Consider the following 27,510-nt stretch of genomic DNA (forward strand, 5'->3'; position numbering starts at 1 on the left):
TAAGGAGGAAAATTAAGAGGTTAAAGTATCAAACCGCTGGAATGGAAAAAGGAAGCCACGGAACTGGTGGAATTAGGAAATCAGGGAAGCTATTGAACAACGACGGGCTGCTTCAAAGGAACACCGAGAGGCAAAGAAAGAACAGGTATCTCAGGAGGAAATGGACCAAAAATGGGAATCATATCGACAAAAGAAACTTGAGGTGCAGCCCCTCGTCCAAAGTAAAATAAGGCAGTCCACCGATCGCTGGATGGCTGGCATGCACGATGCTTCTAGAGGCAGAGCAAGACATTTCTGGAGCCATATAAGCTGGCTAGGGAAGAAGAATCAAAGAAAGCAGGACCGGATTCACGATAACGAGGGAAATTGTTTAAAGGGAGATAACGCAGTGAACTACATTACATCAGCTATAGCCGAGTCATTTAAGAGCGACGATAGGGTAATCTCCGCAAATCAGGAAGCAACACGAGATAGCAGAATACAAAGCAGCTTAGAACTGACCAATCTAAACTGGAAAAAGACAGAAAAAATATTCCTAAAAACACATCTACAGGAATAGCTGGAATTCTGATCAACCTGATTAATGAATGCGGAGTGGGAGACCCTGCTGCGTTCGGAGGACCCGGCCGTGAAGACCATCTCCACCGGCCGGGCTGCCAGTGTTATGATCGTAAGTGACATTAACACTTGACTTTCAGTGGGGTCGTGCGAAGACCCAGGTGCCTGCGCGCCCTGAATTCCTACGTTTTAATAAAGGTTTCTCTCTCTCTCGCTGTTACAGACATGGTTGCGTTCCCTTTCTCTCTCTCGTTGACACACCCCGGTAGAACGAACACCAACTTCTTCTTTCAGGTGGTTTTGGTAGAATGTTTAAGCTACGTTTTTAAAAGTGGAACGCGACAGAGGTCTGCCCCTTTCATCCCTGCTACAAACGCCCATGTGCGCGAGCGCCAGTCTTCGAAGGTTGGTGGTTTACGAACGCTGGTATACAAATGCCGAGCTAAGAGCGCCACACTACACTTTCATGGGCACAGATTCTCTCCCTTTCCCTTCGTCTTCCTCGACACACCCCCTTTCTCCTATACTTCCTCCTCCTTAACTATACTGCCTTGGGCATGGTTCCCCTCTCTTTCCCTCTCGCTCGACACACCCTTTCTCCTTTTCCTCCGCAGGGGTGGTGGCGTCAGCGGCAGCTGTCTCCCTGTGACGTAGCGTGGCTCTTACGCATGCTCAGGTTTGTCGGCGCAGAGGACACACTAAAATCTTTCCAAACTGCGTGGTTTAACGCACGCTAAGATAATAATAAGGTGCTACTGAAGTCCTTATCCACACCACCAACCCAACCCCCGAAATAGTGCATGTCCCGTCTGAAGCCCTATTAGGCACGTTCTATTTCGCCAACGTAGACCGCACCGGGACTGTGCTTTTCCCGAGGAAGGGTAGTGCTACCTAGCGGTATTCGCTAGTCGTGCTGAGGATGACAAAGTGCAAGAGATTCCGAGAAATAGACGACGCTGAGGGTGGTGAAATCCTTGTCATTTTGGCCCTATTCCGGCCAACATGACAAGGGACGACCACAGTTGCAGGCGCCTAGCGCGGGCGAATGCACTAGCCCCTCACTGTAGGAACGAACACAGAATCTTCTACGTGGAAGCCTCCGGCCCTCGCCTCAGCTCAGGTGCTTCAGCTCATTTCGATAGCTGATACCGGTGCAGGCAAAAATCTTTTCCTTCCTTTATTGTTTTATTTTGTTCTATTATAATAAAGAACCACTTACTACTACTACCACTACTCCGGTCTTCAGCATGGGCGGTGGTATACGGCCACAGTCGTCCGCCAAAAAGTTGTGGGGAATGGCCTAACTTTCCGAGCGCTAGACATAACACATGCGGACGAAGTTGCCATTATGTTAGCCGCCGCAGACCACAACTCGCGAGTCATCGTCACCGACTCGAGGGAGGCCTGCCGAAATTTTAAACAGGGGTACATTCCTCTCTTTGCACGCCGCACACTTCAAGACAGTGACTACCTCGGGGCCCCCGCGTATCGAACGATTATATGGGCTCCACCTCACATGGGCCTCGAATGCAATGAAACGGCAGAGGCCGCCGCCCGTGCGCTCACTCTCCGGGCATAGCGGGCGCAATGAGAGAATGAGCGTAAAAAGGCGAAAAGAGCAGCGGAGATACCCGAACAGAGAGAAGAAAGGTTTGCCAAACGGTGATGCCAGACTGCCGAGCACAATGTACGCACCACAGCCGCGGCGATAGGGCAATGGAAGAGTTCAGTCAACTGGAACCAACTGAAGGCATGTCGTGTGGCTGATCCCTTCATGCCAGTTCCCGAAAGTACATCTGCGACCCGGGCATTCCAAGCTGATTTGTGAGCAATCCGCTTGGACATGTGTGTAGTGTGCGTGAGAGGCTGTGACACTAAATGGACTCGACATCGTTTACTAATCCAGCGTATGAGACTGCGTCTGAAAACTCCGCCAGATCGAAATACTGTATAGATAAAATTGGGAACGCTTCATGCTGTTAGGAGGTTTTTGAAAAGCCATTACTCGAAGGGCTGATTAATCGGGATCAAACGAATACACAACCGGACAGGTAAAACTAGGAACATATCCTTTTATAAAGATATCTAAGACAGAAAAAATAGTAACAGATAATATATAACGAGCTTAACAAGAGGAAACGAATGCAAACCAGTAAAAGTAACAGGACGCTAGAATATTGAAGTCCATGCGGACTTACCCGGTTGCGTGGGCTCGGACTGTAAGTAACGTCCGGCGTCTACAGGCGCTTCGGCCAGGCCAGCAGGTGGCTTGGCGGCAGGAGACGCTCGATAGAGGCGAGAGGGCTCAGGTTGTAGTCACGCAGCAGATACGCCTGATTTCCAGGTGCCTATGGCCAGCGCACCCAGCACAATACCGAATGTGCGTGCTGGCTGTGTGCTTAAGGAGCAGAGCAGGAGGCGGCGGCTCCCAGGTCTGGTCACTCAGGTCCGAAGGCAAATTGAGCGTTTCTCACAGCAGCTTCGACTCAAAATACATAATTACCGACTCGCGAGGAGCCTGTCGGAACGTCAGACAAGGCTGGACTTCCTTACTAGCCTATAAAATTTACTTAAATTGCATACGGGATACGGACCCCGCACACCGCTACCTTATATGGGCCCCTGGTCATCAGGGTTTGGCAGGAAACGAGGCAGCAGACGCAGCCGCTCGCGCGCTCTCATCGGGCTGTTTTCTCCTCCCTACCCGATCAGGAACCCGATTTTAATCCGGCTTACACCTTCAAAGATATCACGACGTACTATCAAAATTGTCATCGCCTTTACCCCAGCCCATGTAAAGGTCTCAAAAAGGTGGATGAGCGGCTCCTTCTCCGCCTTTTCACCAATACATTGCTGTGCCCGGCAGCCCTAAAACATTTGACCCCTCCTTTAGTGGCAGCTGCCCACCCTGTGGAGCGGTGTCTTCTGACATCTATCACATGGTGTGGGCATGCCCCTCCAACCCGGCTATTCCCCCCATCCCCAACCCAACCCGGGAGAACTGGGAGGCGGTCCTGCTCGGCTGCCACGACTTACAGGCCCAACAAGCCTTAATCGGACGCGCCCGATTGGCGGCAACCGCCACTGGTGTCCCCAACTAGGGACCTCCACCTAGTGCTTGTAAGGACCGGTCCCTTATGGGCCGCTCCAAACATACGTCCTGGCCCTTGTGTAAATAAATGTTCTTACCACCACCATCATGGCCACTCCCAGGTCTGATACTCCGCGTCGTAGGCCAGTAAGGACGCGAGAAGCCGCAGCTCCTTGACCACCCGTCCTCCAGCAACGCTTCTCCGCCAGTCTCTGTCTTACGTATCCATTGCATTCTCCCCTGCACGCGCCACATACGTGTCTTCAGTTTTCTTGCCTCGTGCCGGGAGTTGTAGAAAGCGCGTGGCACTAGCTCCTTACTCATGCTACCCTCTCGAAAGTTTTTCTAGGGCTCGGAAGACGCCCGACTACTGTCCGGAATTCCCGGGTTCGAGCCCGACCTCGGCGGCTGCGTTTCGATGGAGGCGAAACGAAGAGGCGTCCGTGTGCTGTGCGATGTCAGCGCACGTTAAAGATCCCCAGGTGGTCGAAATTACTCCGTAGTCCTCCACTACGGCTCCTCTTTCTTTCTTTCCACTTTAACTCCCACCTTCCTCCCTTCCCTCACGGCGTGGTTCAGGTGTCCACAGAAAACGAGTGAGACAGTTACCGCGCCTTTCCCTTCCAGTGAACCATATATTATTAATTAATTATTATCTAGGGCTCGGAAAAAGCAATCCAAGTTGGGTGGCACATGATGTTCTCGATATTTGTTCCACATCACGCATAGCACAGCGCGCATGTGACACATCCTATAAAAGTCACGAGCGTTCAGATCAGTGTGTCGTCAGGAGTTCCGCACACAACACAGAGTACAGGAGAAGACTTCCAGAGTCCATGTCATCTACACATAAGGTGCTCAAAATGCGCCGGCCATACGAACATATAAACGCGCGGAAAAAGACAAAATGAACGCGGAAGACGCAAAAACATCTAAGCGAACGCTTCTAATTTATTTACCTGTTCAGCACTCAGTTTCTGAACCTACATTCTTGCATATCGCTACAACGACCTACATTCAGAAACCACCATACACAGAAACACGCGATCTCTTTCAGCAGCACTCGCACACACTGTCTCAATTCTACAGAGAGTAAACATTCCTTCTCACAGCGCGAAATATTCATGGGCCCTTGAATGTACGATTGCTCGTTCTGAGTCAGCAATTTTCACCGAATGCGTAATGAAGTCGGCCCTGCAGTTCATCTATGTGCCTGCTTGTCTTCGCAGACCATGCAACCTGCGGAAAGACTTCCGTACCTCTCTGTGATGACTGATTGCTAGTCTTCAGCTTAATACTCCTAGAAGAACGGTACAAGTCGGTACGGTATCTCATAAAACTAGAAGGTAGCGACTTGAGTTTAAGGCAGTGACCGCGCGCTGTAGCTTTGAACGCAGTCCCTCTGCCATACAACAATGCTGAAGCCCTGGCTGTCTCACTTAGGCCCTCACGAGAAGCAGCCTTCATTCCTTCCTCGTTGACATCAGTGTCATCAAACGCATGCAACAATACACATCGCTCCCTATTGATCCCGGCATTCCTCTTCAGCACGGCACGTTGGCACATGTCGAATGCCGTGACGAAACTTTAACCTCAGCCTGTACCCAGGGCCAATAGCACTTCCTGAGCACCTTAGCTCTAGTTCTCTGGACCCCCCCTATGGCCTGATGGCGAACTCTCATGCGCCAGCATGAGGACCTTAGAACGCAAGTACTTCAGTACCACTACCTGCTAAACTACTCGGTTGGGACACACTTGATACGATCGGAAATTAACCCAGTCTTCAAGATGAAAAGTATGGGCGGTCTACCTCTGGCCAAAACTCGCTTTTCTAGCTAACTCTGACGCCTCTTTAAGGTGGTGTCTTTTTCTTGCTCAAGGCGTAACACCGAAAGTCAACTTAATCGCAGGGGTGCCAGCGGAAACACAAAGACGCGGACACAAGAACGAGGAGGTAGACACGGACGGACGCTGGACAATCAACTGCGGTTTATTAAGAACCTTTGCCGCACAAAAAACACACATCCGGTGCATGCGCATCTAAAGCGCCACCTGTAATAGGAGTGCTGATGTCAATTAGACAGCACTTTTGCCTACTCGTTAGGGCTCGTTAGGTAGACACGTTCCTTGTTAAAAAAACATAACCACGTCTCACTCATACAATTTTCTTTCTGGTTGCCCGTATAGAAAGCTTCTAAGATTTGCCGCTGATATTTATCCTTATCTTTCCGTGAATAGTCACACGGTCAAACATCGACATAGTTTTTTGTACACTTTTTGCAACTGCGGCAGTGCACTGCCAAATGCCTTCCGTGGTCCCCCCTCCTAGGGATGTGTTGTGTTCTTGTAATCCCTTATTAATACACCTGTATACGCTTTTCCACAGGCCGAAGGAAAGCTGTAAAGGACACCAGTCGAGAACATGGTAACACATTGTGCGTATTGAGGTCGTGATAATTGCGGCCCTCCCAAACGTTCGCGACTGAACTGGGGAAACGATTATTCACTAATCCTACCGTGGCAGGGGAAGTCGCGTTCTTCGTAGGAACTGGTGAATCAACTACAAATGGCGACTTTGCATCTAAACCATTGCCAAATATGACATCGTAAATTGGAGTGGGTAGGCATCGTGCAATGAGCTTGCCCAAGAAGTGTGGTGAAGAGATCACCACATCCGCCCCTGGAAATTCAATGTTAGTTCCATCCGCCAAGGACTACATTGCATGTTTCCCTGTGAGAGCATTCGCAGGTACGACAGCCTAGCGCAAAATAATGCTATTGCAGCCGGTTTCGCGCAACATGTACGCTGGCTGTCCAAATACCTCACCGTGCATCACGGGCATTTCGGCATCCCCCGGGGTTGAAGTATGAACTCACTTTTCCAGCTGTCTTTTCCAGCCTTATTCCTGGAGGTGTGTCGGAAGTACTCCAGGAGTCTGGCAACAGGTAGACTCCTCATGATTCCCTGATCTTTTACGCATGCATAACTGTGCGTCATTTCGTGACCTACGCCAGAATGTACAGTAAGGTTGATTTGGGTTCAAAAGGGCAATCTGCGACTCTGTAGCAACTCTTCTCGCGAAGATGCACAGAACCTAGTTCTGTGGGGGAGGAAAGTTGGTTATTTGTTTCACTTCATTGTTGTTACTTCTCTTTGAAATGAGTAAATTATTCTGCCGCTGTGCCTCGAGGAAATGATCGGCCGCTTCCGTCAGTTTGTCAACTGTCTCAGAAATCCGTTCACGTTGAAACATAGCAAGACGGGAGTGACAGTTGTTTACGAACTGCTCGGCTACCACCATGACGCGAACATTATCACATGAGTGGTCCTGTCCCCGCATTTCGACCCCGTGTTTAAGGAAGCTGAAAAGCCTAGTAGCGCACAATCATTGTTTCTCGCAATAACACTCAGAAGTAAATCGAGATGTCTGCAGTTAAGCAAACTTATCCTTCTCATATTCAATCGAATTCTAAGGAGAGAGCTGACGAAATACGTTTGGGGCTTCCCCACCGAAGTAAAAGCTCAAAGCTGTGGCCCACTTTGTTTAGCCAATGCTGTCCCGTGGCCTATATTGAAACCTTTCCAAATAAGCATCTACGTCATCTCGACTTTCATTGAACTGCGGTATAAGCTTACGGGGATTTATATATGGGGCCTGAATGACACTGCGCTTTATCGAAATACTTTGTTGGGCGAGTTGGTAAACATCTATTGTAAATATAAACCACGCGAACAGGAAGACACAGGACCATATAAAAGGAAGCCACAGGACACAGGACGCGAATTCTTCGTTTTCGTCATATTTGTTTTTATCTGGGCATTAGAGTAAAGGCTTAGGCTGAGTTGTGAGTCAGCGCTTGTCCTGTGTCTTCCTGTTGGCGCTGTTTCTATTAACAATGACTGCGCTGTACCTTTATCTGAAAAGGCATTGCGCCGCCTTCAATGAGCCTTACTTGCAACTCTAAATTACACACCTCTATCTTCTTGGCAGCTCGTTTTAACCTCAGTTTCTCTTTCGTAGCTCGTGCCTTCAAGTCTAGATTCTCCTTCGCAGCTCGTGCATCTCACACCAGTTTCTCTTACGCCCTTTCGGGCCTAGCGATTCGCTCTTTCCGCTCATTCCGAAGCTCTTCTTGCACCAATGCTTGCAGCTCAGCGTCCTTCAATCCTTACTGCTCGCCAAGGTGACCAATTCAGAAGCGCTCATACTTTCTCCAAAAATATTTTTCTTGTCTAGCCTAGAGACTGTCCTAGTCCTGGCGCGGACGCAAAAATTGTGAGGAGGTTCTTTAAAACTCACCAATCGAAGGGTGATTTGGTGGGATCAAAAGAACACATGAACAGACCGTTCCAACTAGTAACATACATTTTATACAGAAACCTAGGACTAGACAAATAACAACTGATAACAAATATCGATCTTCGCAAAGATGGTGAAGAGGAGCACAAACTAGTAATGGTCAATTGACGCTAGAAGAAGGAAGTCTATACGGACTATCTCCGTTGCATGGGCTCGGAGTGCAAGGAACTCCCGGTCTTCACAGGCGCTTGGGTCAGTCAAGCAGGTGGCTTGGCGGCAGGAGACGCTCGGCCGAGGCGAGAAGCTTCAGGTTGCCGTCACGCGGCAGAGGCGCCCGAATTCCATCCAGTATACCGAGCACGACGCCGAACGTGCATGCTGGCTATGTGCTCCAAGAGAACAACAGTAGTCGGCCACTACCAGGTCTGGTCACCAAGGGGATAAGACAGATGGGAAGAGATCCGCACGAGCTCCGTGGCCACTCCGAGGTATGGTATCCCGGGTCGTAGGCCAGGCGGAACGCGTTCAGCCGCAGCTCCATGACTAGCCTTCCTTCTTCAAGCGGCTTCAACGATCTCTCTTACGTGTCACTGTGTATTCTCCCTCGTACGCTCCAAATACTTGCGTTGTCTTCATCTCTTTTCTCTTGTGCTGGGAGTTGCAGACACCGTGTGGCACTAGTTCCTTACACATTCTACTTCACAGGTCACGGGGCTGTCTTCGTCTGTGTCAAGCAAATTGTATAACAGGAGTGTATGCCCCCAATGTCTCATTGCTAATTACACATGACCTCAACAAGCTCCGCCAGTGAGACGTACCTCTGCTACGTATATCCTGGCATAGCTGAGCTAAGCCAATGCCATTTACTGTACAGTTTAAGTAATCCCGCAATCCTCTAATACCACATTATTAGGCTTTATTTTTTATTCGTGTGTTGCTTTCATTCCCTAAGTCAATCACGTTCCAACTGAAACACTGGCCTCTACTGGTAAGGTCCTTAATTGGTTTCATTTTCACTTTCGTGTTTCGCCTTCTCATTTGCGCCTAATTGATCGTCAACTTTCTCTTCTCTCAATTCTATATGCTCCACCAGCTAGGTGGTATCACTGCCGTCTTTCTCGCTTGAGCGATCACGTCCGGTCATTGCAACAAATGCCATTCATCGCTGTTACTATCGCCTACGCAACTACGCATACTACTGCTCTGCATGTTCTTGGAGTGTTTTTCTTTTTCATACTGATCTAGACCAGTTACGTGCTGAATTCAATCTTTATACATTCCTGGAACCTATAATATATGGTACCGTAAATTATAACCCTGCTTAAACACAACCTTTATTCAATACCTGCAACGATTCTCCCTCTCTATGGCTTAAATTTCGTTTTATGAAACGGACTTCTCAGAAAGCCATGTTGTCGTCTCAACGCGTACTGCATATCTATACTGATGGGTCTTTCGCACATCTTTCCGCGGGTCCGATTTTGTTGTGCTTACCACAAAGCAAAATATATTATTTGCCATCACCTTTCCTGGCAGCGGCCTTCTAGTAAGTATGAAGCGTAACATGGTAGCTTTCATCCAGCTGTTGATTATGATGTTAATAACCCGCCCACTGCACTTATTCACGTCTATAGTGATTCTCTGTTTTCTACTATTTCTTCGGTAGACCTGTTTTACCCTACATTTTGCCATTAAAGAACTCGTTTTTATCGTTCTTTGCTGCATTTATCTTATTTTATATCCGTCACCACTCTGCAACTTATAGTAACGACTTAGCTGACCAAGCAGTAGAAATTTGTAAAGAAGGCCAGTATGGCCGCTCAAATACATCTCGCTTACATCTTGCATAGGAAAATGGCTCGAAAGAATCATCAACGGCCGACTGACAGACTACCTGGAAGGCGTAAAACTACTGCCAAACGCGATGTTCGGCTTCAGGAAGAATCTGTCATTAAAAGACGTGATGCTGCAAATCAAGCATGGCAACTTGGATATAATATCAACAAAAACCGAAGGTATCCTCTTCGCGGTGGACCTAAAAGGTGCCTTTGAGAACGTCAGCCACAGAGCAATTCTCGATAGCATATCGGAAACCGGGTGCGGGAAGAGAATGTACAATTTCGTCCGGTACTGTCTCAGCGTCCAGACAGCAACGATAAGTGTCGGTGGTATAAGGACCAATGAGAGAGTAACTGCCGGGAAAGCATTCCCGCTGGGATCCATCATCTCGCCCCTTCTCTTCAATCTGGCCATGGTGCCAAAAGCGAGGAAATTGGAAAGGATACCTGGATTTCGTCATACACTACGCCAACGACATTATGGTGTGGACGACAACAGGATCAGCGGGAGAAAAGGAAGACACTGCAAAGAGCCCTGGAAGGCATTGAAGAAATTGCAAGAAGACACGGCAAGCAATGCGTCCCTGAAAAATCCGAAGTCATTAGAATGCACATGAAAAACTTCAAGGTAGAGCCGATTGAAATCCGGCTTCAAGACCAAAACATCAAAGAAGTAAAAACCTTGAGGATACGTGGCTACAGAGCCACGGGGAAATAACACACAATGAAGCTACTTCGGATAATGAAGGTCTGCGGCATTATCCCAAGAATAGCAAACAGGAACGGATGTGTAAAGGAGAAGGACTAGATCAGAATAGTAACGGTGATGATAGTTCCCCACTGGACCTATAGCCTCCCGTACCAGAATGTCACCAGAACAGAATCACAGAAAATTGATGCGCAGTTTCAGAAAGCTTTTAAACTAGCACTCGGATTACCAAGTCATGCATAATATGAGGCTTTTATGGCCATATGCACCTTGGCCATCTACGACGAACACAAAGAAGTAATCCTCATCTGTCAAGACCACAGACTAGAACTAAGTCGGACTAGTAGACACCTTCTGAACATCATGGGAAAACCCATCGACGAGAAAACTAACCCCCCAAGAGAAACACTCATTCCCGATAGAAGAGCTGAATACCAAGTCCTTCCAATTCCCCAAAACATGTACCCCCTACACAACAGCGAAAGACTACAAGCGAGAAGTCTTCACATAAAAAACAACGTCATCGGAAACAATAGCGACCTACTTTATGTAGACGCCAGTCCATATCTGGGAAGAAAAGCGGCAGTAGCCACCACAGTTGACAACACCGGAACAGACATGACCAGCTCATCGGTCAAGACCAATAACTACATAGAAAATGCGGAGGAAGTTGAAATTGCCCTTGCAGTTAAACACGCCAGCAGCCAAGGTAAAAACGCATAATACTGAGCAAATTCCCAAAAGGCCTGTCGTGCCTCTCTCCTGGGACGCGTATGCAAACAGGCACACCAAATAATGGAGCAGAAAAAAATACAGGCAACTTGAAGCACACAATCCTGTGGATACAAGCACGCGAGGGAATCGGCGGCAACGAGGCAGCGGACAGGACAGCCCCAAGGCATACTTTCCGGGCACCTGCGCCGGCTGCCTCAGAGCCTTCAACCCCTCTCACATACCAGGAACTAATAAAATACTTCAAAGTAGGAAGAAAACGATACGCAGAACCACACAAAAAATCAGCAGACGGTAGGCAGTAGCCTGGAGGAACATACAATCTAGGACATTCCCCGAGCTAGTAAAGTACCACAAAGTCAAGCCCGAAAAATCAAAAATAATCGATGCACTGCATGCGGTGAAATCTCGGACATCCTGCACATGATATGCAATTGCAAAGAGCAGTTAGATAAATATAAAGCTCGAGCACTGAGCTAAGCGGAGTGGGAGGCAGAGCTGGCCCACACGGGTCTCTTTGAGCCGCGCAGCCTGCTCACCAGGGCTCGGGAGGCAGGAAATACCCACGCAATTCCGTTAACAAAATAAAGTTTACTCTCTCTCTCCCCTAACATTTTGCGATGTTGAGTCATTTCAGTGATACATTCTTCCCTTATTTTATGGGGAACATTCCGGCTTGGAAATAATGGCGCGACAGAATGGTCTAACTGGGTAACTGATATCTCGATATACCAAAACACAGCCCCTTAATCCGCTAACAACTTTGATCACTGGGCATGGCAGATTTCCTTTTGGTTTTAAGAAACTACGTCTGTCCTCTTTGTTCTTGTAGAAAGATTTGTGAAGGCGTTAGTCGCTACTTCCGGGACTGCTTCCTTATTGATGCTATTGTTTCTTGTCTAAAATATTTTGCTCATCAGATATTACACCGTCCTATTACCCGAGTCTTCTAGAACTCTTTCTGCTTGTGCTAATTAATTCCAAACGCTCCAAATTACAAGAAGCACTATACCGGACTATTGTCAGTGACTTTCTTGTTTGATTTAAACTATTGTTCGTATTAATTTGAATTCAGATGCAAGCAGTTTTATTTCTCCACATATCTCCTGTCAAAAGTTACGTATTTTTATTTTCCTACCCTTTTGCAATTTTATTTCGAAACTTCTGCTCCAATTATGTACGTAATAATTCAAAGTTGATTTGCTTTTCTTCACTCTCGAGTTATGTTCAATGATTCCAATGTCTTTCTTTCCAAATATTCTTTTTTCCTGGCTGCCTGATTACCTTAGTGCATTCCTCACATGTTTCTTCTTGTAATATGCACGCAGTGATGCCAACGCTCCATCCTTGTTTTTAAAAACACCCCCGGAAGTCCTTTTGGTCCCCTATTTGAGCCTGACTGGGGTGGGGTGAGCGCCTCCTCGGAGGTCGTTCAGACTCCGGCCACGCTCTGTACAGGGAAGGGCCCCATGCTTCTTAGTTGAGCTTGTCTGCTTTGGGCATGCTTTTCTGCTTGCGTGGAGGCGCCCATTACTGTGGTGTGGAAGTCACGCATGCCTACCGGGTCACACTTTGGCATGACCATATATATCTCATCGTGGCATGTGCACCGATTCCACTAACTTACCAGTTTGTGTTTACAAGACACAGTGGAAAACCTAATGATCTTTCTCAAGCAGCACACCACCATTCGACCGACAATCGCCCATTGTCGGAAAACAGTGGCGACAATATGGGTCCACGTGGGCTCTCAGGAAATTTACTACATTCGACGTTCGTGAATCATAGTGACAACACTCGTCCCCAATTTGGAACTATTAGTACGGGTTTATTATTGCCTTTTGCACTCAAGGCTCATGTAAGAGTGTCCTCCTAGTTCAATACCATTTCGAATGTAGAAAATCCAGTAGCTTTCCAGTGGCGTTTATTTTCACGTTCAATTCTGAACTTTCGAATGTCATCCCCGCTTCTAAATCTATCGCCGTAGCACAGCCGGTATAGTACCTGACGCAAAATTCAAACGCTAATATGGGTGAAACCAGCGCCGTTTCACTCTATTTCTTGAACTTATTATTCTCTGGAAACAATCATTACATTGATATTTGACATTTGTAAACGCCAAGACAATCCCTACAATTTCCTTTGTGCCAATGGTTCTTTGCTTTTATTGAATGTGTAATACAACTGCATGCCATACAATATCCCTAGTTCGACTCTTTTTCATTCTAACTGAGCTAGATAAATAGTACTGTGCCTGAGACTAACCTTGTATTCTTACAAACTTGAAAGAACTTAGAGAAAAATATGACGGGCCTTTTTTATTCCGAACGCTCAAGCACATGCACTGAAAAAATGGTGGCTCCCTATATAAGTTGCCAGTGCGCAAGCATGACCTTAGAGCTGTTGTGTGCTTGGTTAGTATGCATGGTTTAGCAGATTTTATCACCACCTTTATGCGGACTAACGGGTATTTATGAAAAACTATCCATTAGTGGAGGACACGAAGATGTCCATATTGCGATGGCTCAAGCCAGCTCTAAGCATCAAAACAAAAACAAAGTTTTTGTATAGCATGCAAAAAAAGCCTCAATCCTCAATAGCTACGAAAAAAAAAAATGGCGCCCCATCACATTGACGAAATACGTAAGTAATTCACAGCGCAAACCAAGGCACATCTCTTCAAACACAGTATTCAGCATTCTACGCAGAAATTCTAGACATATTTGAACATATTTAACCCAACTCTCTTCCAACAATCTTTCAACAAAAGGCTTATTCCTTTTCGCTTTGTACTAAGCCATTTATTGTGTATTTTTGTCTGTTGAATTGAGAACGCGTTGATACCTTAATAATGTGGAAAACCGGTTTTCTACTCTGCCATGCGGTGTATTGCCACTACGTCATCAAACATCGGGAAAGCGCCGACTAGATGAGGAGATAAATACTTTCCTTTCGGCGAAGATAGAAAGCACCGTCAAGATATCTACGGAGTGTTCTGCAAAAGTCAAGGCTATTGAGGAAACTATTGATAAGATTAGCAGTCGTAGGCGGAACGCTCTCGTCGCTTCAGTGTGCAAATGTCCAGGAATGATCTCACCCGAAGTTTGACTCCCTACGTCGCCAACTTGACAATAGATAACCCGCAACATGAAGTAAAAAAACTGGCTAAAGCCCGCCAAATTCAATATCTGCGTCAAATCATTTGTTTTCACGCGTTTTATTTGATCCAGTCTGTGAACAATGTCAGTAGTAAAAATGATACTGTGATGCCCAAAAACAGCCTATTCCTCATGTCAACCGAAACATCGGACTGGGAGGTTTGTAGTTCTCCAGACGGTTTCACCTGCCTTCCCCAGATTTAAACCCTCACGATAGCTTGTTTTTATCATGACTAATCTTTTGACATCGATCCCTCTCACTCACATAAAGACGTCGTCTCCTTCTTGTTTGCCTAGCAATTTGCATGCGGATGTTTTTTTGTTGCCACCGATCTTAAAAATAATTCTAGTCATTCTGTCAGCATATTTAACGAGAGTAGAAAACTGACCAAGTTGGTTGGATTCATCTTGTGGCACCCCAGCGACGATGACAGATACGCAGAAAGACAGACCAAGTGTTCACTATCAGTTTCAGCATATTTATTCATAGCTTGCTGCACATTTGGACTGCTCTTGCGAGCAGTTAGTAGCCGGAGCTGCATTTACCTGCCTTAGGAAAGCATGTCGAATATTTTTGATAGGATTCGTCATCTCTTTTCACATTTGATTTCTTCTTTATATATGATGATGGTTGGGTGACTCGTTGTCAAGGGCAGCTTCAGCAAAGTGAGAGCAAACTCAGCCAGCTCAAAGAATGTCGCTAGTGTACTTGAACTGCTCGCTCTATCGCACAACGCAGCTGCATTCACGCAGTGGTTCCAGCTGACAAGAGTGCGCTGTTTTCATTGCAGTTGACAGGCAGCGATGTTTTTTTGTGTAAGACTCTAACTTGTAATTAGAAATGAGAAACCAACAAAGGCAGAAATAGGTTTAATGTGCGTTTAGAAATTTTAGTAGCCGCTCTCGAAACATAGGGTGTATTATCCAGACTCTCCCAAACATCTGCGCGTATATATCGGTCCCACTCCGGCCGTCTTCGTTTCCTTCAACAGCAGGCTTCATGATTGCATTAAAAGCCCTCAAAAACCAAATCAAGCTGTGCCAGGCGAATGCAATATTAGTCCCTTCGCATGTCGCTACGTAATGCAGTCACAGTAATCGTCCCTCGCAAAAATTATTCAAATGTTAAGGAACATAGACTGTACTAAGAGCAAAAGTGAAGCACCATAGAAAACCGCCAATGAAAAACCTAATCGGACATAAAAGACCACTAAATAAAATTAGTTGTGGTTTAGGTCTCGTTAACCCTAGTTGAATTGCGATAGCTATGGCGGAAGCTTCTGCCTGCTACATTATTCCCCTATTACGTCCTATACGTGTAGGGTGCTACATTATTGGGGCACTTAAGCTCATCGTTTAGGAATATGACGCGAGAGCGTAAGCTACCAGCCCGCATATAAATGAGGAGGGTTCAATGCTGCTGAAGCGAATATGGAGCGAAAGCAATAGCTGCGGGTGACCGAGCGTTCTTCGTCTTCTTCTTCATCTTAGTTTCTTCTTCGTCTTTTTCTTCGTCTTCTTCTTCGTCTTCTTCTTTTCGTCGCCTTCGTCTTCTTCCTATTCTTCTTCTTCAGCTTCATCTTCGTCTTCTTCCCCCTCTTCGTCTTCTTCGCGGCTTTTCAAGGTCAAATGTGTCCCTTCCCGGGACCACGCGACGGGGCGCAACGCTTTTGATGAATTGCAATCGTAGATCCTGAGTTGTTCGCATGCTTCGAGACAACGAGCTTTATCAACAGGCTATACGCGATTATTTCGTTCATGTTCACACAGCCGAACGCGCAAGGACACGGTGAGAGTTCTATGACAGTTTTTTGAATAGAACAATGTCGCGGTGCACAGTATAGAAAAGCAGAGCACTTACTGAATGACCTCAAGTTTATGAAATACAAGTGCGTAGTCTTCATGCATAGATTTGCAGTCGCTCACAGAGTCGAGGCTGCCCTCCGATTTGCTGTTCACCAGAAGGAGCGCGAATTCGCGACGAGAATTCGCATTCATAGCGTCGAGAAATACTGACCGTTCGTTGCAAACAGGAGAGGCTGGCAGAGAGTGGAACCGGCCCGGCGACGACGATCTGCAGCCGGAAATGGAGAGAGCCGCTGAAGGAGTACGTCCTGCAAAATCCCGAACAGCTCCACCAAAATTAGGCGCAGCTGTCTTGACTACTACGCGTAGTGACCTTGCCTAGGCATTTACTTTCTACCGGCTTTCGAAAGACACGATTCCTGTTCCGAGTCTGGGTATGGAATGCAGTTGCTCCGAAAAGGGCAGAAAACGTTTCTCTGGAAGTGATCCAGCTCTGAAATTGCAATTCAGCATTACTTTGTGCGCCAGCGGAAAAAACCTACTGCACGCAACTGCCCATTTTATGGAGCGAAGCTAAGGGACAATCAGGGACTATCCCGTACCTCAGCTGCCTCCCGCGGCATAGGTAGTAAGACGACATTCGAGCAATGCAAGGCGCACGTTAGCTCCTGGCCGCCTCTGTCGGAGCATGCAAATGTTCCGCGCCGACTTCGCACTCCAGTTACCCAGCCGGTGAGTCAGAAGCCTGCTTACGTAGCCTTTCCTTCCAAGGAAACCTCGTTGATGTTGCTGAGCTAACCGATACACTTTCCTATTTACAATTTAAATTGATAGTTTTCGAATGCATACGCCTTCCCCTACCGTCCCTTCGCGCCCTCCAGCATAAGCCTGTCCGCGGTTAGATGGCGAAGACGCTACATCCACGAATTAAAAGCGGGAAGGAAGATTTCCCCTTCTTTTCGCTACAAAAATTGCCGAAGTGCATTCAACAACTAATGCCCAGCATATATTTTAATAACATAGACAACGAGAAGACAACCCATTTAACTTGTGGCCTCCTTAGGCCAAAACTGCATTTCTCCGAAAGTAAAGAAAAAATTCAAATACTCTTATATTGAACACGGCGGCTAATAAAAAGAGCAAGGTAGAGAGAGTGTTGGTGCAGAGAAAAAACTGGATCACTTTCTGTAAGCAACAGCTATGATTATCTCGCACAATCAGTTCCTTGAGCTTGATTGACCATGTTCTTCACTCACATATTGTCACCGGTTCATGGGAACACTGGAGACAAACGAAGAAAGTAGCGTGTAATTAAATTAAACAGCATTTATTGATTACGAAAAAGCATTTGACTCAGTAGAAACCTCGGCGGTGATGCAGGCATTGCGAAATTAGGGGGTAGACGAGCCGTATGTGAAAGTCCTGGAAGATATATATACTGGCTGCACAGCAACCATAGTTCTGCATAAAGAAGGTAACAAAATTCCCATAAAGAAAGGTGTTAGGCAAGAAGGCACGATCTCCCCAGTACTATTCACAGCTTGCTTAGAGGAAGTATTCAGAATTGGAATGGGAGAAGATAGGGATAAAAGTAGATGGAGAATACCTCAGTAATCTGCAATTTGCTGAGGAATTTGCCTTGCTAAGTAACTCAGGCGATGAACTGCAAAGAATGATTGGTGACCTAGACAGGAAAAGTAGAACGGCAGGCTTGAAAATCAATATGCAGAAGACTAAGGTATTGTTTAACAGCCTCGGGAAGGAGCAGCCGTTTACATTAGGTAGCGAAGCACTGGAAGTAGTAGGCAAATATGTCTACTTAGAACAACTAGTAACCGCAGATCCGGACCATGAAAAGGAAATAACAAGAATAAGTTTGGAATGGAGCGTATTTGGCAAGCACTCGCAGATTATGACTAGCAGCTTACCGTTATCGCTAAAAAGGAAAGTATACAACAGTTGCATCTTACCTGTACTCACCTATGGGGCTGAAAGGTGGAGGCTAACCAAGAGGGTTCCACTTAAGTTAAGGACAACCCAGAGTGCTATGGAACGAACAATGGTAGGGGTAACATTAAGAATTATGAAGCGTGCACAGGGGGTCAGAGAAATGACTCATGGTACTGGCATTCTAGTGGAAATCAAGACGAAACGGGCATCGGCAGGACATGTAGTGCGAAGAGAGGATAACCGATGGTCGCTTAGGCTAACAAACTGCATTCCAAGGGAAGGAAAGCGTATATATAGCAGGTGGCGGCAGAAAGTTAGGTGGACGGATGCGGTTAAGAATTTCGCAGGGGTCAAGTGGATGCAGCTAGCACAGAGCCGGGTTAATTGGAGAAATATGGGAGAGGCCTTCGCCCTGCAGTGGGTATAGTCAGGCTGATGATGATAATAATTAATTAAAATTTCTCTTTCTGGGTTACCTCGTGCCCGCAAAGGAATCAAGGAAATCAGCTTGGGTGATAGCAGCAACCTCCTTGTCTAACTGCGAGTGCTCGCTGCCTAGGCAGCGCTACAAGAACAATCGATATAAACCACCCAAAATATTATAGAGAAGTCTGGAACAATGTAATGTCAGTTGCGCTTTACTGTCATCATTGAAGGTAAATCTTGACGTATGTCAAGGACAGGTAGTAACCGCAGATCCTCCACGAAAGGAAAAAAAACAAGGAAAATTAGATTTGGATGGTGCGCATTTCGCAAGTTCTCGCACATTATGACTAGCAGCTTACCGGTATCGCTCAAGAGGAAAGCTCACAACAGTTGCATCTTACCTGTCCTCAACTATGGGGCCGAAACGGGGTGGCTTACAAAGAGGGTTCTACTTAATGAGGACGACACAGAGGACTATGGAACCAAAATGGTAGGGGTAACCTTAAGAGACCGGAAATGTGCAAGAGTGGGTCAGAGAAAACTCTCAAGTACTGATATCTTGTGGAAATAAAGAATAAATAGGCACGGGCACGACATACGTATAGTACGAAGAGAGGATAAACGATGATGGCTTACGGCAACAAATTGGATTCCAAGGGAAGGAAAGTGTAGCAGGGGGCGGCAGAATATTAGGTGTGCGGATGAGGTTAAGAAGTTCGTCGGGGGGGTCAGGTGAATGCAGCTAATACCGGACAGGGTAAACTGGAGGATTATGAGAGAGGCCTTCGCCCTACAGTGGGAATAATCAGGCTGATGATGTTTATGATGACAATGGTTGTGTTTCAGGCGATTAAGCCGGTCATATTCTGCTACACTGCCCGTACAGAGGCATCGACCGGCACAGCTTTGCCATCGATGCGCCACGACCCTATCCTGGCGAACGACAAGATGAAATCTACCACTAGCTGCGCACGGCAGAGCCAGCAAGCCGTCAGTACCGCTCTCCCTCGGCGTACAACGGTCGATTTGCATCATCGGGACGCAGAGATATACTTTGTAGGTTCGCAATCCCCCGCAGAGGAACTAAAAGCAGCAACCTTTGGAGGCGAGATAGCTATATGGCGGGTTAATGAAAATCTCCCGCCGCGACGACGAATGACAAAACGCCGCCATTACGCCCACGCTTCTTGCGAGGATGTCTTCGACGGTCAAGCGCCAAGACTTCAATGTGACCCGTCAACGACACCCGACAACACCGACAACGCCATGACATAATCCACGTTCACGCTGCTACCGAAGTGAGTTCCAGAGGCAACCTAGGCACAAGCCAACAAGCAATGCCAGGACGCGGAAAAGTGACATCGAAGTTGCTGTCGACGGTCGCACAATTAGCGGCTTAGTGGACACCGAAAGCGACTATTCGGTTATCAGTGGAGCTTTCGCCGCCCAGCTCTAGCAAGTGGGAAGCGCACACCCCGCATGCGAAATGTGCTTCACGAGACGCGCGCGCCCGCGTTCCGACGAGACTATGCGGCACAAACGCCGAGCGGCACACACTATTGCTCCTCGGGCACGATGTACGCACATTGCCCGCTTTGCCCTTCAAGACACTGCCATGGGAAAACCCCACTACTCACTGAAGGGAAGCCGCTTCCACTACATATGGATGCGCATCAGCAAATGCGGCACCGGACTGATGCTAAGAGGCATGCTAAGGCTACGAGATCACTCCCCTCAACTGAACGTGTTGTGTACACGAACGCTGCAGTGCCTGCGGACGGCAGCAACCACACTTGCTACACTACTGCGTGGTACGACCAGACAACCGAGTCAGGGCCGATGCCACCATACATCGGCAGAAATGCCATTCAGTACCCGAGCCGACCTAATGGCCATATTAGACTACTTGGAATCGGCTTTCGCAATTACTTTTGAAACTAACCTCATTCACCATCATGTGTACACGAACTCTCAAGCTGCCTACAGCCCATGCGCCAACATTCTTTATAGACCAAGACCGCGTTTGCAAATAAAGGGGGCGCTCGCGGCTTCGCAGCTGACTGGGGTAAAAAATAGGGTCAGCGCCCAATTTTTAATTTCACGAGACACATATGATGTTTCTATTCAGTGCAGATTAACTGTGAAAATCCTAAAACAGATCGGGAAAGTATGAAAGCTCATGACCGAGGCGAAGTATTTTTAAAACACCGCGAAACGTATGGGGGTGCAAGTTGGGAGGGTAAGCCATAAAAACACACGTAAATGCAGCTTACCGCAACATTTTTCTCGTTATGCAGAGCACCAGAAGAAGTGCCCGGTCGTTAAACTTTAGCCAGCGCTTTGAAGAAGTATGCTGCGTCATTGCGGAGGCGGTCTGCTTTTAAAACTCCCTGACTATTATATGTTGTGAATACAGACACACCCAAAATGCTCATGTAGCGAAACGCGTAGTTTTGTTTACAATCTGATATGCTGCCGCATGGAATAAATTAGCTTGATAATAGTGTCCCTCAAGTGATACTTCCTAGACAGAATTACATTTAAAAGGCAGTTGTCAAACGCCCTACGACAACACGGAACGAACGAGAGTCGCGCATTGCAGCAGACCGTAGCGCAGCTGGCGATACCCACTACGGCCGCCTCCAGCTCCGGAACGTCTGCTAGCGACAGCGCCGGTGGTGCACAGCCAGTTTATCGTGCTGTGAACGGTCCCACAAGCTGTCAGACTTGCAGTACTTGCAAAGGAATGTAGTGTGCCGTGCAACATCTTATTGGGGCCTGATACAAGACGTTCACCAAAATATGAGAAGGGTTCAATTCTGCTGAACAGAGTAAAATGTTGCGGTAAGTTGTGTTTACGTGTGTTTCTATGGGTTGCCCTCCCAACTCCCACCCGCATACGTTTCGCGATATTGATTTCGCATTTTCACATTTTCGTGATCTGTTCTAGTATGTTCATGGTTGCTCTGTACTGAATAACGAGATCATAGGTGGGCCGTGAAATTAGAAAATTGCTTCGAAAGTTTTCGGGTCCATGTATTCTTATGGGCGCTAAGCCTAGTTTTCACCCTCAACCGACCCAGCCTGGCGACAGAAGCGCCACCGCACCGCGCTTACGTCACAGATCGGTGTTGGCCTATACGGACTCAGTAATGCAGAAGATCAGGCATAACGCATGCCTGCTTCGCAAACGCGGTCAATACGTCAGCATTCATTGGGTCCCCGCGCACTGCGATATGTCCGGAAACGAGAAGGCTCGTGGGCTAGCACGCGCTCATCTCTCTACCGTTCTAGCCAGAGTTTCCGATACCCTTCCCCCTTCCGACGCTACTACACCTGATGTGGCAGATCCGATCGCGGAGAAACTTGTGATGAAACTTCATCGCACCGCCTACCTCACGGCAGTGGGCAACCCCTCTCTATACCTGCACCTCCCCCGATGGTATTCACGCGACGAGAATCGGTCCTGCTGCGGCGAATTCAAACAAGCACCATTCTTACTCCTTTCTTGTTGAATCGCTTTCACCGGGGTGGCACGACGCCACCTGTATCTGGTTCCTGCTCCAGCCACCTGTATCTGGTTCCTGCTCCAGGTGCAACTGCAGTGCGGATCTGAACCACATGTTCTGGGAATGTCCTCCCTACACACCATCTCCTCTTCGAGCTCTGGCCAATTTTAAACGGAGACCATGGCCTTTTTCTGTCTGGACCTGAACCTCCCCCGATACCTCGTCTCGAGATTGTGCCATCAAGCTCTGGTGGGCGCTCCTCATGTTCGTCCACGGCTCGGAGGTGCCGCTGGTCGGCGACCTGCGTTTCAATCAATCAATCCAGCAAGCGACGACAAACTGCGCTGGCCTGCTAATCTGCACCACTGATGGTAATCTTATTACTCCATTCAGATGATGCACCAGAAGAATGACAGTGAATAGGCATACTTATTCTACAAGACTCGCGGTCCTACAGAACTGAACTGCTCGAGAGACGTTATTACATGTATGGATTGTCTAAGTGAACTTGGGCCTTTCATCGACCGTTGCTGAAAGCTGATCAAGCTATCAATGAACAACCCCATACCTTGCCCGACGACATCGACGTATCACGTTGCTCTAAGCGTCCACGATGCTGGCTTGACTGTGCCCTCACGATCAAGCGTCGTCGCCTGCGTAGGCAACGCACGCATCTAAAACGGCGCAGACGTCATAGAAGGAATCTCCAAGCTGCTTTTGTAACGAGGTCTGGCGTCGCAAAAGGTATCGCACGTGTCCGAAGGATAGAGGCGCAAGTGCTGATGACGAACTTCACCTAAGAATACCAGCATTTTAATAAGGGCGCAGCAGTCGTTTTCATGGACGAGCTAGTGGTGAGCCAAGATGTCTTCGCCATCCCCGGCCAACCCGAATCTGACGCACCCAACATATCCAAGCAGCCCACGTTCCACATCGACGCAGCACTACCTCAATACAGCCAAGAACGCATTTTCAGTCTTCTTGAAAGGTACAGCGAGTGCCTTTCTTCGGCGTCTAAGGCGTGACAAACTCTCTTGGGAAAAACACAGTACTAATGCAGATAAACACGCCGGACCGCTTCGTGAATGCCCCTGCCCTGTATCACCGCGAGAGTGCCTGGGCACACGAAATAAGTAGTGGAAATGCCTTACGGCGATGTCATACAACCATCGCAGAGCTCCTGGGCAGCTCTAGTCATTCTGCGGAAGAAGAAAGACTACACACTTCTCTTATGAGCAGATTATCGCCTCTAGAGCAGCATAACAAAAGATGCTGAACAGAAATTTATTTCGGCTTTCAACTTCTGCGCTGTGTTGAAGATGCCACCTTTCCTTGCTTGTTGTAGCCGCCGTCCCATTCCTTGGCGGTTCGAACTCATCGCTGGATTGTTGCCATCCTGACCTTCACGAAAAAAACCTCCTCAATCAGAGAAATGTTGTTGCTTCTAACGCATCCTACAAAATATAAGGAAGAAAAAGTCAGCTTCCAATATGTATTCATAATAACAATACTCTTTCAGCACTACAAAAGCCATACACTTAGGCAACTACCATAATGATTGTCAGTGTGATCAGTGCTTAGGAATCGATGCTGTAGTCACCGGATGACATGCGAAGTTGACTGAAAGAGGAGGTGTACTGCTTTTACAATATACTCCGTGTCCGAACCAATTTCAGTGGCAGGCGAAGGAGGCCATTTATTTATTGTTGGTAGCTACTCTGAGCGCCACACAAAATCTTGGTGGCAATTTTTTACTGAAAATATTTTTTATGCTACTAAATATTGACTTCTGACAATATTTGGCGATTGCTACGGTTGGCGAGCACTACCACAAACTCCCCGGTCCATTTTATGTCATAAAAGAACCTCATGTGCTCTATTCCAGATAAAAAAGCAACCCTGAAAAATAAAACATTCACGTAGCCTGAGAATTCAATACCGGACTTCGCTCGACGGACCAGCGAAGCGGTAGATCTATTAAAGTCCGCGTCCGCCAAAAACTTCAACGCTACTATATTTGCTTGCTTCTTGATACGACTGACAAATACATTTCCTTTAATATGTATCATTGCAACTTTGTAGTCTTTATCCTAATTGTGATGCGCAGCACGCTCGCTGCAAATTATGCCATCATCCTACTCAAACGGTGATGCGAACCAACCGCCTTAGTCTATAATGGGATCCCGGCCTCGGTGGCAGCTTTTCGATGGAGGCGTAAAGCAAGGCGCCAGTGTGCTGTGCGATGTCAGTGCACGTTAAAGAACCCCACATGGTCGAAATTTTCGGAGTCCTCCACTACGGCGTCTCTCATAGCCTGGGTCGCTTTGGGACGTTAAAACCCAAAAACCAAACGAAACCTTACTCTTTAATGGGACCATACATCTCGGCTGGAGATTGTTTTGTTCGCTGAAATTGTGGTTGAAAGCAGGCCAATTTTAGAGCAAGAATTTACTGGTAACAGGAGTTGTATCTACATTTCGCGGATTTGTTTTTTTTTTTTTTTTGGATATGGAAACAAAAAGCTCCATGCTAGGTTTCCTTACCGAAAATATTGAAGCAGGGTACCTGAAGGTGCTCTCCAAGCCTGCAAATCACACTTATTGTCTAAAGTAAATATTTAGTGCTTAGAGCAAATAATCTTATCTTGAATGTAGCAGCACGGAAAAAACAAGGATGTGAAAAGAGCAAGAGAGCTGCAATGTCCCAAGTAAGGTTTATTGAAGGAAACATGAAATGTATACAAAAACAGAACAACACCGTAAACTAATCAATCGCCGATAATCCGGCAGCAAAACATGAGTCACTAGAATTTCCTGATTTATGATCAAGATGACGCAACTCACTGCAAGCTAACGTGATGAACGGCGCACTAACACATTCGTCACCTATTCGTAAAATGCGTTCAGCTTCAATGATGTCCCGGTTGATTTCCGTTAGATGAACCGCCAATATTCGCGTAGCTGAAAGAAACAGAAAGCATTCAGCGCATTCCTTACAATGTACACCTCTCGTGCTCCCGTAATCGTACATTTGAAAACCTTCCAGTTTGACCGTCATAAACCCCACAATATAATAACCGTATCCGGTACATAACATTTTATACATGGTACACGTAAATACTCATGATTCACTCGACTTGCGTCCTTTTTAATAGCCATATTCCCCGACTTATTCGCGACCATTCATTAGGGGCCGTGCAACTTTGGCTATGATGCACTAGACACAATGTTAGATGATTTGTTATGTGAAGTGCCAGTAGTAATGGTGCTCATACTTGATCTAAAACATCGCCTTGGTTATTATATGTGCAAACACGAGAAAAATCGACGAATGCTTGTTCGCTAAAAGCAATGCAAAATGAAATGTAATGTGTTCAATATCAAATACAGCAAAACATACTTTCCTAACATCCTCAAGTCGCGGGCACGAGAATAAAATGTGACTGTGAGCTCACCGCCGCACAATTCACAACCTGGTTTTTCTTTTTTGTCAAGAGGAAATTATGTGTGATGTGTGTGTGTGACCAATGCATGGACGACATAAAAAATAACTACTATAAAACGTTCTTGATGTCGGCACGATCTGAATTCCACTAAAAAAGATAGTTTACAGTATGTAGCTAGTCCTTTTATTCGTTTTCCCAATCGGCTTAACGATTAGCTCTTAGTTTGCTGCGCACCAACTTTATGCGATCCTTGTGGTGTATGTTCTCCAGTTTTATTTCTCTGGATTTGGCCTGTGCTGTACATGTCTAGTCTCTTATTACTCTCAATCCCAACATGACTGGCGACAAGGCAGAATCTATTATGTTTTTGGGACTTCACTGTACTATGTTGTGTATTGGGTTACCATTTAGCAGTTGAGCAGCATTTGTAGGGTTTACGCAGTGAGGACACTTAAAATTGGTGTATATAATGCTATTTTTGATATTTTCATTCCTTACTTTCTCCACAGCAGCAGTGTAACACTTTACATTAAAAATTGACGCATCCTGAGGCAGACGTACTGTTTATTCTGTTTCGTCATGTTTCGACATAGTTTTTAGTCTTTCAACTATCTCTGCAGAATGCAGAGTATTCTTCATGTTTTTCTTTCAATGTAAGATATTCTTGTAATATGTGCTCATGCCTAGTGTAAATTATTATGATATTGTGCTAGCGTGAGGTACAAAATTGCAGGAAGAGTGTACCACGAGGGAGTGACTCATGGCTTGTGGCAATACTGGGTATTTAATTTGTTACATCTAAGCCCTGGCATAACTCTTCGAAACGCAAGAGCAATGGCTATATCGCCCGGGGCTTGTTGTTTAAGATTGTTCTTGATGTGCAATTCGTAAATACGTTATAACTTATGTGTTTTGGCTGATAACGTATCTTTAGAACATATTTGAATGTTAGTGCTGTTCTTAGATTGTCTAATGAACGCTCATTAGTTTCAACATACAGACTGATACTGGGAATGTCCTGTAAGCACTTGGTGGCAACAGTAGACTGAGATTATGGACTGGACCTAGTTGTTTTGCGTAGGATGGTCGTGCTCCGCCATACACTATTGACCCATAATTTAGCTTAGACCGAATGAGCGAAAAATAGAAATGTATTAAGAATGCCCTGCCGGAACCTCGTTTCCGTGACAGTCGTTTGAGGGCATTGAGAGCCTGGGACGCTTTTTCTTCAGGGTATTTATGTGTGGTAAAAGCATTAGTTTTTTATTAATAGTGACGCCTAAAAAGTAATGTAAGAAGTTGTTTGAGTGATTGTGAAGTTTGGTTTAAATATAGTGTGAGTTCAGCCTGTAGCCTCGTCTCAAACAGAAACGAACTGCTACTGTTCACCGAGAAGAGCAAATTACTGCGACTGTTTTCTGAGGAGAAACTGTAAATCTGTTTTGATGTGCCCATGTAGCCAGTTTATTTATTGTCATTTGTATGTGTGGCTCACAAGTAGATATGCTGGATGGGGTGCTCGCTATTTGCAGATCGTCCACGAAAACTGAGTACATTATGGATTTAGGGATGACGTTTGCTACGTAGTTCAATGTGACTAAGAATAGGGCTGGGCTTAGGATGGGCCCCTGGGGTACACCGTTCTCTTGACGAAAAGTGTTTGAGAAACTTGCTCCTATAGGCAGCCTCTGAAGGTGCGCATGGACGGGAACCTCCACATGGTATCGTTAGTTTGATGTTTAGAATTATTTCGAATGATTTTTCTATGCAAGTGGTGAGTGCTATCGGCCTGTAACTGGTAGGATTACTTGATGGTTTGCCCAGATTAAGGAAGGGTAATACAACTGCTGCTTTCCATGGCTTAGGTATCTTACCAGTTATCTATATTTTATTATGCAATTTCAATAGAACTTCAACGGCAGGTTTAGAAAGGTGATCAAGCACGACGTATTGTACATTGCCTGCGCCCGGTGCTGTTTTTTCCCTG

General features: G+C 46.5%; 1 pseudogene; it reads left to right on the forward strand.

Annotated features, from left to right (window-relative positions):
* The first annotated feature begins 583 nt into the window (after positions 1-583).
* LOC146188306 (uncharacterized) overlaps positions 584-27,510 on the forward strand; it is a 31,411-nt pseudogene continuing 4,484 nt past the window's right edge.

This window comes from Amblyomma maculatum, chromosome 5, assembly GCF_055883805.1.
Source record: "Amblyomma maculatum isolate TAMU_Amacu chromosome 5, ASM5588380v1, whole genome shotgun sequence".
Lineage (NCBI taxonomy): Eukaryota > Metazoa > Arthropoda > Arachnida > Ixodida > Ixodidae > Amblyomma > Amblyomma maculatum.